Here is a 4519-nt window from a genome sequence, read left to right as displayed (position 1 = left end):
GAGTGGTCTACATTACATGGCATGCTTCCAATAGCTTTAATATCTGCTAATGGTATGAGGCCCTGTCTCCGGTCTCCATATAGTAGAATATGCTTTTGTTGTTGAATTCTGTTGTTGACTGACATTTGCTTGGCATTGTATATCACCAACTCTAAACAATGTCAGCAATAAATATTTGTGACCTGAAAAGGCAGAATCTCTTGTTCATAGTCCTTTGAGCATTCATGACTTGTCTATGTACTGTTTTAGATTACCTTGTGATCAGCTCTGGCATTAGTGCATGATGATAAGTGTATTGCTGCACTTTCCAAAAAGGGTTATCTCCTATTTCACAAAGTTAAAATCAAGCTTGAAAGTTAGAGGGCTTAAGTGATCTTTGAATCACTTTTTAAAAATAGCAGCTTGTCCAGCCAGTGTGGCTCAGTGGTTGAGCATTGACCTATGAACCAGGAGGTCAGGGTTCGATTCCCCTTCAGGGCACATGCCTGAGTTTCCAATTGATTCAGCTCATCTCTCTCATCAATGTTTCTATCTCTCCCTCTTTCTCCTTTCCTCTCTCTCTAAAAATCAATAAAAACATTTAAAAAATAAAATAGCAGAGTTGTTTAAAAGTTATTATTAGAAACACTTGACCCATGCCACCTAAAGCTGGTGGGACCCTCTGCCTTGCCGCCTGCTCACAGCCTCGCTTACCATGCCATTGGAGAAGGCCTTCCGCCCCACACCTTCCAACAAAGAGTAAAAGATCTCTGACTTATCTGAGAGCAGCATCTGACCAAACTCCCAGTGATAATAGAATGATACAAGAGTGGGAAGCAGCCCTAGCTGGTATGATTCAGTGGATAGAGCATCGGCCTGCAGACTCAAGGGTCCCGGGTTCAATTCCAGTCAAGGGCATATGCCTGGGTTGCCAGCTCGGTCCCCAGTTGGGGGTGTGAAGGAGGCAGCCAATCAATGATTCCCTCTCATCATTGATGTTTCTATTTCTCTCTTCCTTTCCCTTCCTCTCTGAAATCAATAAAAATATATTTAAAACAAGAAAAAAGAGTGGGAAGCAGCTTCCTGTCCTGGATAAAACCAAGTATCTTGTGCCTGATCATGTCAACATGAGTGACCTCATCAAGATAATTAGAAGTCGATCACAGCTCAATGCTAATCAAGCCTTCTTCCTGTTAGCGAATGGGCACAGCATGGTGAGTGTGTCCACATCGATTTCAGAAGTGTATGAAAGTAAGAAGGATGAAGATGGATTCCTGTATATGGTATACACCTCTCAGGAGACATTTGGAATGAAATTATCAGTGTAAGACTAGAAAAATGAATCTGTTCTAGAATTTTTTAGACCCTTACCAACAGGAAAAAAAGGGATGTTACCAACAGATTGATCAGTTCATCTAAATCACAGATGACCAAAACAGTAGTGTCCTGCCTAGGAGTTTTAGAAAGTTGTGTTTTGCTTTAAGCAGAAAAACTGAGTTCCAAGTGAGCACATTCAGCTTTGGAAAACAGTATTATTTAACCTAGGCTGTCTTGTTTTAAAGTTTAGAAATTGACAAACAAAATACTTTGCATTCTAAGTTACCAATAAAATAGATCTTCAAGTCTTTTAATGTTCTTTCCCCAATAGGAACTTGCATTTTGAACATTCAGAGAAAGTCAGAACCTGCCAACTTTTTATTGAAGAGTTTCTATCCAACTAGAGAAATCTCAGGCATGGCCCCCAAAACACATTTGCCATAGTAATTTGCAAAAAGCAGGCTAAATGGAGGTGTAAAAGAAAATGGTGAATTGCTGTTAAAGGGTCCTGATTCCTAGCAAGTATTCCCACGGCAATGCTCTTGCAGTGTTAGGAAGTTCTTATTTGGTTTGTTCTCCAGGCAGTACCATACATAGTATCACTGCTCAGTAGGAACCTTGAATAATTTATTTTGGCCAAGTTTCTCAGAAGGCCCAGAGGGGAAAAAAAGTGACATTTCTTCTGTTTTGAATATTCTCTGATCAAGGGCTCAAACTAATAGTGCTGCATTGGTAAATAAATAAGCACTTGCATCCATTTTATTCTTTAGGACAGTGGTAGAAAGTACAGAACCCTGCAGATGATCCATGTTTTATGTTAAGTGTGTGACTACAATATGTTGTTTAAAAGTTTCCACGTTTTTAAGAGTATTTCAGTTATCACTGTTAGATCAAACAACCATCGGAGTTCCCCCACTCTAAGCGCATGTCAGTTGTGAAGAAAACAGTAAAAGGGGATATATTCTCTTCACATATATTAATGTCAGAAGTTAAACATTTTCCAAGTCTAACCAGAATAATCAATACTTCCTACTACCTGCATGGTTCATTATTTACTGTTTTCATGGGAATATCACAAAAAGATCACAGGCCACTTTATATGTAGCAGGTCATAATTTGCCCTTATATATTTAGAAGTGTATAGAATACCTGAAAAAACACCCACTCTTTTTCTTGCCACAGCATAATTTGATTAAAGAATCTGATTAATTATCACTGTGCTACTGGATGCTACAATGCAGTGTCTTGTAAATTTATTTTACCAGTACAAGATTTTCTTGTTGTGGACAATACTATTATCAATGCATCAATCACCCCCCTTAAACAGTCTCCTTGACACCTTTTTCTCTGCCACCTCTGACTTTAGGCTATTTCAGCAACTATTCAGACTTAATTTTAACCAAGGAAAAGGAAGCCAAGGACAAGAAGGGGAAGTAAAATTCAAACTAATTCATTTGTTACTTATTCATTATCCTGATAAGGAATAGATGGAAGGGGAGATAAGACAAGTAATAGGTTTAAAAAGTTACTTAGTGGTGTAAACTAATTTATGACAACTTTATATTCTACCACAACTGATGATCTATCTTGCTGGGGGCAGGAGAGTCTTCAATAGTATAATAGTAGAAGCTCTTTCTTTTAAATAATGCAATCAACACCCACAACCTCAATTTAAAATACATTCTGATTAAAATCTCTCTAGTAGGTAGGTCCCTAAAGTGTCCGTTGCTCTTTCTTTTTTGGTCCCCCTTCCCCTTTGCTCTTTCTTAATTTGACTTACCACACTAATGTCAGAAGCATGATTTTGGTGACACCAGCACCTGCATGTTATCAGTGGAACTTCAACATTCAGACTGGAATAATGCCAATGAAACACAAACATGCCATTTAGCAGACATGAGAAATAGGGAAACAACCTTGGTTAGGAGTTGGGAGACTTGTGGGCTGACACTTACCGGTCATGTGAATTGATTTACTCACCTAACTTATCTGAGGCTCATTTTTCTCATTAGTAAATTGAAGCTAAAAATCCTTGCCCTGCTTATGTCAATGGTTATCATGATGATTAAATTAAGTAATGTATGTGACAGATTTTTGCAAAATTTTTTGCAAATTGAAACATGAAAATTTTTAAAGGTCATTAAAGTGGTTGGAAATTTAAAAAACAGCAACAGTGTGGACAGATAAAGTGAATGGATATTTAAAAGTTTACTACAATGTAGTATAAGCCTCCAAGATGGTTCCTAATGAACCATTTCTCCTGGTATTTGAAGAGAGATATAATCCCCTTCCTTTGGACATGGGCTGGCCCTGTGGCTAATTTTTCATCAATAGAACATTGCAGAAGTGATGCTGTGTGACTTTCCACTCTGGATCATTAAAACCTTGGCAGCTTTAGCCTGGGCCTATAGATGCTTGCTCTAAGGCAAACTAGCTTCTTTATAAGAAATACAAACACCCTAAGGTGTCATGCTGTTAGAAAGTCCAAGCTAGCCAGGAAAAAAAGTGTAAGAGAGAAAGAAAATCTCTTCTCCCTCTACCCATCCAAAGTTCATTGGGACTCTGTCAATTTGCCTGCCAAAAGACAGATTAACAAGAGAATCCTATCTAATAAAAGAGAAACATGGTAATTGGCGTACGACCGCTACCCTTCCCATTGGCTAATCAGCGAGATATGCAAATTAACTGCCAGCCAAGATGGCAGCCGGCAGCCAGGCAGCTTGAAACTGAACATGAGGCTTGCTTGCTTCAGTGACGGAGGACTCCAACGTTCCCGCCTGCCTTGCCGGCCTCTAAGCTTGCTGTTTAAGAAACATTGTAATGAATATAGCAGCTAAACAAAACCCCAGAAACCTGCTTTCAGCAAGCCCAGGCTCTCAGAGCTGGAGTTGATACAGAGTTTCGATTACAGAACCCAAACAAACCAGATACCTGCTTTCAGCAGCAGAGGCCTCAGAGCTGGAGCCAAGCCTCAGAGCTAAAGCTGGCCCAGAATAAAAAGAAAAAGAAAAAAAGGAGCGGTTGGGAGCTTCAGTCACCTGCCAGCCTGAAAACAGCCCTCAGCCCCTCACCCAGACTGGCCAGGCACCCCAGTGGGGACCCCCACCCTGAAGGGTGTGTGACCAGCTGCAAACAGCCATCATCCCCTCACCCAGGCTGGCCAGGCACCCCAGTGGGGACCCCCACCCTGATCCAGGACACCCTTCAGGGCAAACCAGCCAGC

The 4519-nt window shown here is 40.4% G+C and overlaps 1 pseudogene; it reads left to right on the top strand.

Annotated features, from left to right (window-relative positions):
* Positions 1–694: 694 nt before the first annotated feature.
* LOC132226321 (microtubule-associated proteins 1A/1B light chain 3B-like) lies at positions 695–1410 on the top strand (annotated as a pseudogene).
* The last annotated feature ends 3109 nt before the right edge of the window (positions 1411–4519 follow it).

This window comes from Myotis daubentonii, chromosome 2 (assembly GCF_963259705.1).
Source record: "Myotis daubentonii chromosome 2, mMyoDau2.1, whole genome shotgun sequence".
NCBI classification, from domain to species: Eukaryota; Metazoa; Chordata; class Mammalia; order Chiroptera; family Vespertilionidae; genus Myotis; species Myotis daubentonii.
The sequence above is the reverse complement of the archived record's forward strand: the minus strand, read 5'-3'. Positions and strand labels throughout refer to the sequence as shown.